Source organism: Perca flavescens, chromosome 16 (assembly GCF_004354835.1).
Source record: "Perca flavescens isolate YP-PL-M2 chromosome 16, PFLA_1.0, whole genome shotgun sequence".
NCBI classification, from domain to species: domain Eukaryota; kingdom Metazoa; phylum Chordata; class Actinopteri; order Perciformes; family Percidae; genus Perca; species Perca flavescens.
This window is the reverse complement of record NC_041346.1, coordinates 6,706,297-6,720,254: the sequence shown is the minus strand read 5'-3', so window position 1 is coordinate 6,720,254 and position 13,958 is coordinate 6,706,297. Positions and strand designations below refer to the sequence as shown.

Genomic DNA, 13,958 nt, shown 5'->3' with positions numbered 1-13,958 from the left:
AAGAGGGAGAAGCTGAAAAGAGAAACGTCAAAACCGCATCTGGACCTCAGTAGGTAACTAACCAGTCAGTCCGCTAACCAGTCAGCCAACCGTTCAGCCAGTAAAGCAACCAGTCGACTACAACACTGAAATGTGTAGTCAGGAGATCAGTTTGTTAGACAGACCTGGAATGGTTTCTAAGTCAGCAAATGAGACTGTGAACTAGCCAGTTGCTTAGTCAGCTACTTTAGTTAGTTGGTAAACAAATCATTTAGTCACTTAGTCGGCCATTTTGATAGTCAGTCGGTTATTTAGTTGGTGAAAGAGTCTTTTAGTAAGTTGGTCAGTCTGGTGGTTTTTCATTTAGTTGGTTACTTAGTCAGTCCGTTGGGTATTCATTTGGATTGTTAGTCAGTAAGTTGGATAGTTAGCCATAATTTTTTAGTTAGTTAGTTGGTCAGTCATTTAATTAATTTGATGAGTCAGTTAATCATTTAGTCTGCCGTTGAGATATTAACTCGGGTAGTCAGTCAGTTAGTTGGTTGGTTAGATGGTCAGATAGGGAGTTGGTCAGTTGTCATATTTAGTCAGTTATTCAGTTAATTTGCCTAGTCAGTTGGGTCAGTTTCTTGGTCAGACTTTCATTCAGTTATTCAGGCTGGATTTCAGTCGGTTAACCACCAAGACAAGGCAGAGCCATTAAACTAATCATGCATCTATCCCTCCAGCCAGGCAGCGAGTCAGCTGGTCGCTGAGGGGAGTGGCTCTCTGCTCTGCTGCTTCCAGCTGAATAGCAGTCAGTCAGTCAGTCAGTCAGTCAGTCAGTCAGTCAGTCAGTCAGTCAGTCAGTCGGTGGATGTACAGTAGATGCAGGGCTGCTGGTCAGCTGCTCTGGACGCCTCGTATCTCCCTCAGGATCTTACACTGTTGAATCAGCTGAGAAGCCACTGTGAGGTAAGGAGCTCACACACTCAAGACGCTCAGTGGGATGTTTGTTCGGCCAGTTTGTTGAGTACATTTCGAAGCTGTTTGCTGACTTTTGTAGGCATGTGACAGGCTGGCGGCTGATCCCGGAGGGAGACAGGGAGGGTTTGCGTGCCGATGTAGAGACAAAAACAAAGAGTTTTCAATAGGGAAATGCAGTTGTTGCATCTGTAGCTGTGGAATGGGATCAAGTTGATAACTGTTGTTCACGTAGTTTGGCTCAGCTGCATCAGTTATCCAGGCTGAGTGGCCGACCGGCAGGGTCACGTAAGCGGATCATGACTTTTCTCTCATGCTCAGTCTCATGATAGTGGCGATGTTCGGGAGGAAAGCAGGAGGCTCACAGCTGTTGTTTTCTACTAAAACCTGTTTTTACAAAGGGATCACTTTAATCGACTTCTTGTTGTGATCAGAGAACCAGTTTGACTTCTAGTTGTCTGTTATATGGAATCTTTTTTAGGCTTTGTTGTTCTGTGTCATCTGAAACGAGGAGAGGCTTTACCAAATATAATAATAATTTAATCATTAATAGCAAAGATATTTCAATTTCAATTTTTTATAAGAAAGCTTTAGCCCTCAGCCCAAATGATAGCACCTACATACTGCATACTTTTGTTACAAAGCACATTTCATATTATGTAATCTAAACCCAAGTACTTCTGTGTAAAGTATTTTTAACATTTTATTTGAAACAGTGGCTTTACGGCGGAAGAGACAGAAGAAAAGAAAAATGACACAAAAGTTGATGGGTGAAAAGATCAAGAAAGACGCATACAAACCCATAAGGGATGTACCGGTATTGACGATAACCGTGATATTTTCAAATTAAATATTGATATCATGTAGATAATACACACATTTAAAGATTGTGGAAATAACCCAGCGCCTCCGAAAATTAATCTTTCCGTTTGGGTTTATCAGTTCAGTTGCCTCGAGTGATGAAATTACACCATCGGTTGGAGTGAGTGTGATGACGTGATGGTTTGTGTTTCCACATTGGCCTTTCCCCCTACAAAATTAACCGCCGCATCACTCTGACGTTTGCCTTCCACCATCGCCACCAATCAGTTTGATCCACTTCCCCAGTAGTGGTGTTAACTGACTGTAGTTGATCCGTGATCCGTACGGATTCCCCCCACGCTTCCCTACGCATGCAAATATTCATTGCAACCATCATGTGGAATGCAGTTGTTCTGCCGCTGTTACTCCAAACTCCTTCTCGTCTTTGTTAAAGATAGAATAAAAAAGTAAATTATTTAGTTAATTATTTAGTTAAAGCTTTAGTGCGTAACCTTTTGATATTAATGAACGTCTGTTACATTCAAGCCATTGCCAAATGAGTTGTTACAAAGCTAATTAAAAATCCCATGGCATGAAAATTTCACTTTGAGTTGTTTTTTTTTAACATTAATATGAGTTCCACCAGCCTGCCTATGGTCCCCCAGTGGCTAGAAATGGTGATAGGTGTAAACCGAGACCTGGGTATCCTGCTCTGCCTTTGAGAAAATGAAAGCTCAGATGGGCCGATCTGGAATCTTGCTCCTTATGACGTCATAAGGAGAAAGGTTACCTCTCCTTTCTCTGCTTTGCCCGCCCAGAGAATTTGGCCCACCCATGAGAGAGTGTTACGGGGAGATTGTCAATGGCAAAAGAAAAAAAACAAAAAAACATTTGTTTATTTTGATATTTTTGGCATAGTGTTTTTTCAATGACAATCTTTTTTTGATTTTTTTCAGTTCCGAATTTAAGACATGGGGGGCGAACTAGCCTGGGAAAACCCTGACGAACTCGCGGCAAATTTGAGATTTGCTCTGCAAGTCAGTCTGGCCAAGAGCCCATTCAAGCCCATTTCCAATTTTTCGAGGCACCAATCACAACCGTTCAAAATAAACAAATGTTTTTTTGTTTTTTTTTCTTTTGCCATTGACAATCTCCCCGTAACACCCGCCCCCACCACCACAAATCCTTCACTTGTCGAAAAGCTCATTTCACTATAACGCATAACGTACCAATTTGCTATAGAAGTCGCCTGAAGAGTGTCGTCCAATAAACTGACAGCTGAATTCGTACTCCCGTCTTTGATGTTTGGTGTATTTAATTATCCAGGGCTCGTTTTACTGAACACTTTTTCAATGTGACTCAAGAACTGGACTGGAAGTCTAACACTGTGATAGGAGCCTCGTGTGCTGTGTAGAAGAAAAACAAAGCCCACTAGCTTTGTTTGAACAGTATTATCTCAAAACCGGTTTGACTGCAGAAGGGGAATTGTGTCATTTAATGCCTGTAAGGTGTTAGAAAACAGTAATTAGCTGCCTGGCTCACTGGATTTGACTGAAAGTGAAATTTCTGTGTCCTGATAAGTTTATCTTCCAAGTTCTTGTATCGGAGGCATTTCCTCTTTTATGATTTATACGAGAGGAGATTCTGAGGTAAATATTTGACTCAGGCATGCATGCTTAATGGTGCAAATACAGAAGCCATTTTCAAAATATAATCACCTGGTTGTGTTTTGTTTTTAGAATGTGACACACCGTGTGGTAATAACACAGTGAAACATAACGTAACGTAATATTGATATATTTCTCTCAGCCAAACTTTGAGGCACTAAAAGAAAATATTTTTTAATTTCAATACATAGGCTATCTACTTACCTAAAACAACAACCGTACTAATATTCTAAAAAATACCACTAACAAAAGACCTGCTTTGGTTTATTTTGTCTAGGCTTACTTTCTTAATATTAAAGGTCCCATGACATGGTGCTCTTTGGATGCTTTTATATAGACCTTAGAGGTCCCCTAATACTGTATCTGAAGTCTCTTTTATATAGACTTTAGTGGTCCCCTAATACTGTATCTGAAGTCTCTTTTATATAGACCTTACTGGTCCCCTAATACTGTATCTGAAGTCTCTTTTATATAGACCTTAGTGGTCCCCTAATACTGTATCTGAAGTCTCTTTTATATAGACCTTAGTGGTCCCCTAATACTGTATCTGAAGTCTCTTTCCCGAAATTCAGCCTTAGTGCAGAATTCCAGCCACTAGAGCCAGTCCCACAATGAGCTTTCCTTAGGATGTGCCATTTCTGTGTCTGCAGCTATTGAGGAGGAGAGAGGGGGGGCAAGGTGGAGGGTGCGGGTGTGGCCTTGACCAACTGCCATTTTGTTCGTTTGAAAGCCATGATGTCTCTCTCTCTCACGGGTGGGCCAAATTCTCTGGGCGGCCAAAGCAGAGAAAGGGGTGGTAACATTTCCCCTTATGACCTCATAAAGGGAAGATTCCAGGATCGGCCCATCTGAGCTTTCATTTTCTCAAAGGCAGAGCAGGATACCCAGGGCTCGGTTTACACCTATCACCATTTCTAGCCACTGGGGGACCATAGACAGGCTGGCGGAACGCATATTAATGTTAAAAAACCTCGTAAAGTGAAATTTTAATGCCATGGGACCTTTTAAGATCTTATAAAGGCAGATAAATAGCTAACTTTCCTGCACTAATGCTCTAAAAGACACACATTTTTAGTCTTGGCCAAGATACTGTTGAAGCTGTTATCTGTCAGTGAAGGATAAGCATGACAAAACACATCAGTAACCGAAGTGTCAGCTTTAGTTTTTGTGTCAAACAACATAATTCATTGCTAAAATACTGTAATTACTATGATTTGTGAGAAGTCATTTATTACACTCCTAACCTCCCTCTTTCTCCTGTTTGTAGCTTTGTCAAGTTAGCCATGTGACATATTGGAAGTGCAAAACTCCCTTCTGTCTATTCATACTACTATACATACACACACATACACACGATGTGACTGTTAACAGCCTATTATGGAAGAGAGCTCAAATATCAGCTCCGAAATGTGAATTCCTCTGATCCCTCACTTCTTTAGCAGGAAACAAAGTCCGACATTGTCAAATTAAGTGTGTTTCAGTGTTGGTGTATTACTTGACATCTTTATTTTGTGTTTTGTTCTAAAGTCTACCTTTTTTATTGATTTATACGTGCTAATAGAGATTACTGATCTGAACTGAGAAACATGAATGACCGTATAGGAACCCACAAGGTAAAACCTGGTGTGGGATTTCAACCATCAGCTGTTTGGTCACACGTCCACTTGGTCTGAACGGAGGTGTGACGTACCTGTCCTCAGCCAGAGAGCGATGTCACAAGTTTAGTGTTTCAGGGGACTTCCACTACTTTAGTTTTTCCCTCTTCTGATGGAGTCACGTTGTATCGTATTTGATAAAATGTATAATTCATATCCTTGTGAATCTCCCAGCTGGGGATCGGGGCTGCGGTCGGAAATGTGGAGATCTATAAACAGCTGGTGGAAAACAGTAATTGTGAAACATAAAGTCTACTTGTGTTACAGTTGGAGGGGGTTAAAGAACACAACAGGGCGTCACCCAAACGGGCCCTTTCAGTGACACCTCGCACAACCCTGCGGCGAATTGTCGGATCGCTTTTTCTTATTAATGCCACACCCCTAAAGCATCCCCTGCTTTATCATCTATTTTAAAATAAATGAGACCATCATTTACAAAATGAACATCATGCTGTATTGAAGAAACCATAAAATACCCATTGAGACCATAAACTCGTTTGGAAATAGTTTATTGAGGTAATAAATCAAGTGAGAAGTAGGGTCATTTCCCCATCGACCTCTATAGAAACTGACTGGCCCAAAAGCTTCGTCCAATATTTTTACAGTCAATAGTCATCACCTATACTTTTCCAGCTGTGACAACCCAAATTGTCTTCTTGCGTATGGCTGTGTAAAAGGTCTATTGGATGAATCTGTCACTGTTCTCAAGGTCAAAAGTTAATTGTTTTCCAATTCCACTCAGTTTATCATATAGCGTCAATGATGAGTTGGATCAAGATGATCCACAATATATACTGTACATATAAAGGCTTGTGAATAGAACATTTAAAGGCAGAATTTCTGAAGGAAATAGGCTTTTGAGGATTAAAATTAAATTAACAAATTAAGCAGTGTTGCACCTGTGGAGAAATTAAAACAGTTTCTCTGCCTTAGACCAGAAATACACCGGACGCTGAAGCAAATAGCCGCAAAGCGGAGCTGTTTTCATTTTGGCGCCCATGTTATTCAATCTGTCCGGCCACACCGGCTGCCAACAGAGCAGCGATCGTTTCAGCGTCTCCTCCATTTCTTCTGCGAGCCGCGAGCTAATGTTGTCAAAACCAATTTCCAAAACCAATTTCAAAATAAAACACCCAGGTTTATGGTGATTTTGGCTGTCTTGACTTCTCAGCGGTTTCTACAAAGAGACACGCAACCAGGCACACTGTGTGAGTGTGAGTGTGAGTGTGAGTGTGAGTGTGAGTGTGAGAGAGAGAGAGAGAGAGAGAGAGAGAGAGAGAGAGAGAGAGAGAGAGAGAGAGAGAGAGAGAGAGAACACATTGCAAACCAAAAGTCAAAGAAACACTATTGCTTTAGACTCCCAGTCACATCAGGTCAGATCTTACATACCAGTTTTTCACAAATTAGGGTGGTGAATATGGGTACCATCTTTTAACACAATTTATGTAAATTTATGTCGCAATAGCCGAACATTTAACATCACATGACCGTTTTTAAATGGAACCATAAAAATGGTAATTTTCTTTTTGCCAAAGCAGATCCTGTAGGGAAATAAATGGAATTCATTGACAGTGAGTGTTAGGTATTAGTTCTAAGATTTTCCATTCAATTGGTTGAACACTTTAAGGGCGTTTTCACACATACCTCGTTTAGTCCGGACTTTCGGACTTTTTAGTTTGATCCGAACCAAAATTACAGGTGTGACACCTCCCCCGGACCGCGGTCCGGATCAAAAGACCAAATTTTGGTCCGATAAAAAGAGGTGGTCTCCGTCCGGACCAAACTGAACCATAGTCCGGTTCGTTTATAGTGTGAAAGCATTTTTTGGATGGTTCGGACTTTTGGACCAAATACAAGAAGCTCTGGCAGGCTCTCCTTGTGTTACAAGACCGGGGAAGGTCCTTTAAGGTGCTTAGTGAGAGAGAGTGACGGTGAATGGGTTCAGGGAAGACAGCTGTCGGCTATCAGAGCAGAGAATACATCAGCAGTTTATTTGTTAAGTGGCAAATGTACAGCGTAGGTTTCAGTTTGTCTCTGAATAAATGCTCCAGAAAGAAGGTTCCCGTGTCTTGCTTCTCAACATCACAACAAAACAAAAAGGGCCGCGGCAGTAGGGGGAGAGCAGCAGTCAGTAGGGGGAGAGCAGCAGTCAGTAGGGGGAGAGCAGCAGCAGTCAGTAGGGGGAGAGCAGCAGTCAGTAGGGGGAGAGCAGCAGGCAGTAAGGGGAGAGCAGCAGTCAGTTGGAAAAACTCCGACACAGAGAGAGGATATGAGAGGACGAGGAAGCCCTTCAACAAACAAATCAGTTAGAAGTATCTGGAGACGTAGCTCACGTATGTGATGACGGCAGGACGGAGGTTTGTTCACGTATAGATCTTTAGTGCGCTTGCAAAACTGCAGTGTGAAACCACAACTTACCGGATCAAATGTTTACAATGTAACAAAAACATGAACCTTGGTCCGGACCTTGGTTCGGACTTTCATGTGTGAAAACGCCCTAAGTCAAAGTGACTTAAAAGGATAGTTCAGATCAGTGGTGTAGTCTAATGCATTGTAGTGGGTATACTGTACTGTGTGTAGAATCTGCCTTTGGGGAAGGGCGGGGTGGAGGGGGGGACATATCGTGGTGGGGGGTTTGGGTGTCCTCTCCTAAGGAAGTTTTGAGCGTCAACAACTTCATTTTCTGCATTTGGATACAAGTTTATTCACCAATTTACGGTGGAAATGCCTTTATTTAGTCTATGTGAATAAAAAGAACACAGATGACAATTCAAAATATATCAAAAATATAATGGAAAGTATGTTCCATGTCATTGGGCATTTATAAGTGGTTATATGGAAATCCTGGAGCTTTCTTAGTGGGTATACTGCGTATACCTGTGTATCACGTAGACTACGCCACTGGTTCAGATCTTTTAAAGTGGGGTTGTATGAGATACTTATCCACAGTCGTAGACAGGGGGTACCATGCAGTGAGAATGAGGCATAACACTATTAATACTGTGTATTTATACTTCAACAAGACCAATAGAGATCTGTTAAAACTATCTTTAGTAGTCAGAATTTAACACAGCCTCTTTCTTCATTATGTTATGTTATGGAAAGTGTTCATGGTATAATAGCCACAGTGCACTCCAAGGCTTGCTCTAAAAATAAGATAATTGTCTAAATTCCACACTTGCTGCACATAGTTTTGTGTGTGTTTTTCATCCGTTTGTTGTGTACGAGTCCACAGCTCTAAACTGTAAATAAGTTAAACTAAACACATCAGGACTATTGGAGTCATGAGACCTGCAGGTTGCAGCCCAATGCTCCACATTAGGTTGAATTCCACTGTAACAGTGTTGTGTTCTGATTGTATTTGATCAGGTTTCATGTGGTTGAATTTAATCAAATTTGGGTCCTGCACTTGAAAGGGTTTGTTTATTTCTATTGGGACATGGTTTTCGCATTCAGAGTTTGGAGCTTGCTGGTGTCTTGAAAGTAGGGCTGGGCAATATTTCAATATTATATCAATATTGTGATATGAGACTAGATATCGTCTTAGATTTTGAAGAATTGTAATATAACATGGTAAGTTTAGTCTTTTCCTGGTTTCAAAGGCTGCATTACAGTAAAGTGATGTACTTCTCTGTTCTAGCTGTTCTATTATTTGACTTTAACCACTTAGTCATTATATCCACATTATGATGGTTATTTATCCAAAATCTAAATGTAGAAGATATTTTGTGAATGCACCAATTGTCAACCTTAGAAACCTTAAAAATATCGTGATATTTTATTTTCTCCATATTGCCCAGCCCTACTTGAAAGACACTCCTGTTAAAGTTTGACCTGTTAGTGCATGCTTTGCGTTTTCAATCTCCATTTTTGGTGTCTTAGCCGACGGGTTTTGTTGCACTGCACTTCCCCAGAAATCACTTGTCAATCAAACAAAGGGAACTGTGACAATCTTCTTTGCATTTTCTATTGTGAACTTTATTTTTCTGGAGGTGGCACTATCACGTACGTAAATGGTAAAAAGCAATTACTTCCTGTGCGGCAGCAGAGAAGTACCCCAACTGTGAACAAATAGACCTGGATATGTTGTGAGCTGGATCCCTGCTGTGTTAAAGCAACCACAGACGGAGAAGAGCAGAACTTATTGGTTTAGATGGAAATGTCACAGGTTTTTACTGCAGTACTGTAAACACAATCTGTTTAGTCACTGGTCTGTATGTGTAGATGTTCAGAGTGGAGACAAAGAAATACAACACGAAGCAGCCTTTCCTTTTACCTTTTGATCGCTTTATGATCCGCAATGTGATTTAAAAATAACACGTTTCAAAACAAAACAATGGTTTCTTTCCATTTCTGGTAGGATGTCTTCACCTGGATCATTTCAAGATATTAAAGGCACAAAGTTGACATTTTGTCCAAAGGGTGGCTGTAGATTCAAGCTTTAAGGGTGTTCAAAATCAAAAATATTTCCTGAGCATGAATGATAGTAAATTAGTAAATTTTGATGGTAGATTTTTTGGTATTTCATGGCCATCTCCATGTAGTTGGCACAGCTCTAAGGATGTCTGTCGGTCCAGCAATTTTGTCCAAGCTGAAATATCTCAACTATTTGATAGGTTGTCATGACATTGTGTGCAGACATTCATTGTTTCCAGAGGATGAATCCTACTCGTGGCTTTTCTTCTAGCTTTGCCAACAAGTCAAAGTTTTCGAAGGTACTGTGAAATATCTTAACACCAACTACTAGATGCATCGCCCCGAACTGCGTACAGACATTCATGGTTCCCAGAGGATGATTCTTACAGACTTTTCCTCTGCCGTCACCATGAGATTGACATTTATGATTTTGAGGGAAATGTCTTGACAACCATCCATCCATCCATCCATCCATCTATCCATCCATCAATCTTTGTCTGCTTATCCGGGGTTGGGTCGCAGGGGCAGCAGTTCCAGCAGGGACCCCAAACTTCCCTTTCCCGAGCCGCATTAACCAGTTCCGACTGGGGGGATCCCGAGGCGTTCCCAGGCCAGGTTGGAGATATAATCCCTCCACCTAGACCTGGGTCTTCCTCGAGGCCTCCTCCCAGCTGGACGTGCCTGGAACACTTCCCTAGGGAGGTGCCCGGTGGGCATCCTTACCATTGGATGGATTTCCATGGCATGTGGTAAAGACGTTCATGTTCCCCCCAGGATGAATTGTAATGAATTTGTTGATCCTTTAACTATTCTTCTAGCGCCACTATCAGGTCAAAATATCAACTTGTCCAATACGTTTAAGTCTATGACTAGAACTAACAACTGACACTACTCTCTTTTCAAAGCGTAACTCTCGCCAAAATGCAACCTAGGGTCTTTCTGTGAATGTACCCGAGTCAAACTTTCGTTTAAAAGCATAATTGGGACAGAAACGCCACGTTTAAGATTTACCGTATTTTCGTTTTTCGGTCAAATGGCCTCTTGAATGGGAGTTCTAGGGGCACTACTATGATTGCATCAAAATTGCTATTTTTAAAACCCTAAGAAGGCTCAAAACAACATGAAACTTTGCTCGAAGTATCACCAGGTGCTCTACACATGAACTCAGCATTGAGAACATTGTTTGTGTACATAGAGTTTACTAAAATAGGTTTTGAACGACTCACTTTAGCTGTTGGTGTTTCCGGTCGCTGCCATCTTGCCTAGCAGTCCCATTCAAAAGGCCATTTGACCGAAAACGAAAATACGGTCAATCTTAAAAGTGCCGTTTCTGTCCTAATTATGCTTTTAAACGAAAGTTTGTCTCGGGTACATTCACAAAAAGACCCTAGGTTGCATTTTGGCAAGAGTTACGCTTTAACGGCTGATTGTTGTGTGCATTGATAAATGGTTATTCCTCTCTCCTAAAATAACAAACCAGAGTTCATCCACATTTTCATAATCTCCCAAGGAACTACAGATATGAACTAGGAACCTGCCAATGTTAGTGCCTTGCTCTAGACCTGCAGTACAGGCCCAACCCTTGTTACTTGACCTCCTACTCCATCCTCTTCTGCCGCTCAGTATTCCTACATCCGTGCTGACCTTTCAGATCCAGCTGTGTGCGCTGTCTGTACAGATGTTAGCTCACCTCCCGCTGTGGGATTAGGGAGGGATCCAGGAATCCCTGGTGGGCCTCACAGATGGATAAATAAATAGATGCCGTACACCTGAGTTGAGTGTCACATTCACTCCCAGCTTGTCAAAAACCGGGTCTTTGGTGCTGGATACTGACGCAAAAATTCTCCTCCTTAAACGCAGGGGGCTTTCAACTAATTCCAGTGTAATCCCATCTGCTGCTACATTTGACGCTCTGGGTACCCCTTTGGCATTATTTTTCAGTGCACTTGGTGTCACTTTTTGATGCTCTGGGTCGGGACCCTTGGGGTCATTTTTCAACGTGCAGAGTAAAACCAATTGGTTAGGGAAAGATCATGGGTGGGGTTGAAAAATGTACGTCTTGTACGTCTTGTGGCATGCACGACAAAAACGGAAAACAACCCCTGGTCTCCTGGTTGAAAGTCCTGTGTTGTTTTCCCCCAACCTTCTTACGCGGATTTTTGGTCTTTAATACTACTCACTACCATTGTTGCACTTATGTTGCTCTTACCTTACAGCGCCGCGGTCGAGCTGCGGCTGTTATGACCGGTGTCCCATATAGATGCTAAAGGACACCTTTTGCGCTGGAATCTGACGCTGAGAGCCACAGACCAAGCGTCGGTATTAGACGAGTTGGGAGTGAGAAAGGGTTGGATCAGGTTTTTAGTCCAGAAGCCACTGGACTCGTGAATGTAGTTAGGCTCTGTGGTCCCACCAGTGTAACCTACAAGAGGACCGCTTATTCATGTCCCTATAAGAATAGCTATACGTAATAGTAGTAGTAATTACAGGTTTTGTACACAGCTGGCCACCCAGCTGCTGTTTAGATTTAATCATGCATTGATCTTTCTGCTTTGTCGTCTCAAATGTGCCTCACTTTTTTGCTAAGTGGGTCTGAAATGCTAAAAGGTTATGGACAATCTAAAGGGGCGAACCTGAATAACGTCTGGACAAATTGGATAATCAAGGGTCAATCTTCATCCATGTTAGCGGTTATTGATCGTTGACTCTGGAGAATAGATTGGAAAACAAAGCAAAGGCAGAGTCAACAAATCAGTTGTCTGACCTGTTTAAGTGGATTCAGAGGTCAGACATAAAGGTCTCTGACAAATGTCTGCTGACCTTTAATATATAATGGAATTTTGGAAAACAAATGTCTTTTAAACCGTTTGAGAGGATCATACCTCATTATCCGTTCAGATAGTTTCAGAATAGTAAATGTCTATTTTAGACTATTATAATCAGGCAAAGTTCTTTTTTTAGCTGCATGAGTTTAGACTACATTTACCAATGGACTCTGCGGAGTCCAGTCTGAAGGTTCTGGACCCCCCGTCGTCCACTATTTCCTGTTAATGGACGTGTTTAGTTGTTCATTATCAAAATCTGTGTTGCCCGTTCACAAACTTATCCTTTTTCATGAATATTTACCACCACCATCAATTCCAAGTATTCCATTTGGCTTGAAATTTTACATTTGCATTTGCATGAACTGGGGTAGATGCTCCATATTCATGCGCCATCATGAAATACGGTAGCCGGTAAGGGACATACAGGACATACTGCTCCGCCTTTCACGTTTTCGCTGTCACATGATAAACTCACAGGTGCTGCTAATGCTGCTAATGGGTATCGTAGCTTCCCGGCCCCGGCAAGTTTGAAGAAGGAAAACATGGAGGACCACACATATTGAAATCCAAATTTCAGGACCAGGAGTCTTCTTCTTCGCCCAGAAAAAGAACAAGGATATTGAAAAGAGCAAGAGACCGGCTTTTTGAAGCGTGAAGGCTACCGTAGCTGTAATGCGTCCTTTGAACTGCGTGGTGCGAGAGAGTTGTGTCAGTACCCGATCCGTTCCACCTGCACGATCCGTTCTGCGCATGCGCAAGATGTTCACGCATGCGCAAATGATAATACTGTTTTACGACCTGCCCGATCTGTTCCACGCTAGCCTAACGTTAGTTTAGCTAACAGCTAATTCGGCTAACCGCTAGCCGACAGCTAGATTCAGTCTAAAATAACGTTAAGTCAAACATAATGGGAAAAGCAGGCTACAGCTAAATTAAGACATAACAGTAATAACAATAAAGACAAGTATTGAGTGATTGTATTTTAAATAAGCACAAGTAAAGTAGAACTGACGTAACAGCTGTTATATATGTTAACGTTTATTTTCAAGTTTTATTTTGAGGGTCTTTTAAAGTTTACATGCTGTCTCAGCTAGCAGTTAGCTGAATTAGCTGTTAGCTTAACTAACGTTGGCTTGCCTGTGGAGGCTAACGGCAGACCGCTACAATCAGCTAGTGCTTAGCCGAATTAGCCGTTAGCTAGACCGCTATAATCACCTAGCGGTCCGCCAAATTAGCTATTAGCTAAACTAACGTTAGCTTCCCGGTGGAGGCTAGCGTGGAACAGATCGGGTAGTGTCGTAAATCCTTGTAAAACAGCGCATGCGCGAACATCTTGCGCATGCGCAGAACGAATTGTGCAGGTGGAACGGATCGGGTACTGACAAGTTGATTGCAACGCTAGATGGGAGAAAAATTCCTACACATTGCACCTTTCATTTAACAATGATTAGAGATGTCATACTTGAACCTCTTCAGCACTTAAAAAGTTTAGATGTTGGCCTCATTTTTAGGTTTCAATACTGTAACCGATGTAGCTGGGTCCCAGGTTACACAGGTTTAGGATTTGGTTGCAAGAAGAAACTTTCTCAAATGAAAACTTCCACCTCCGCCTGTAGAGAAGTTTTGGTCATGAGAATCAAAGCCAGGTTGTT

The 13,958-nt window shown here is 41.8% G+C and overlaps 1 protein-coding gene across 4 annotated transcripts in view; it reads left to right on the top strand.

Annotated features, from left to right (window-relative positions):
* rab27b (RAB27B, member RAS oncogene family) overlaps nucleotides 1-13,958 on the top strand; it is a 77,742-nt gene that overhangs the window by 45,626 nt on the left and 18,158 nt on the right. The window lies entirely within an intron of this gene.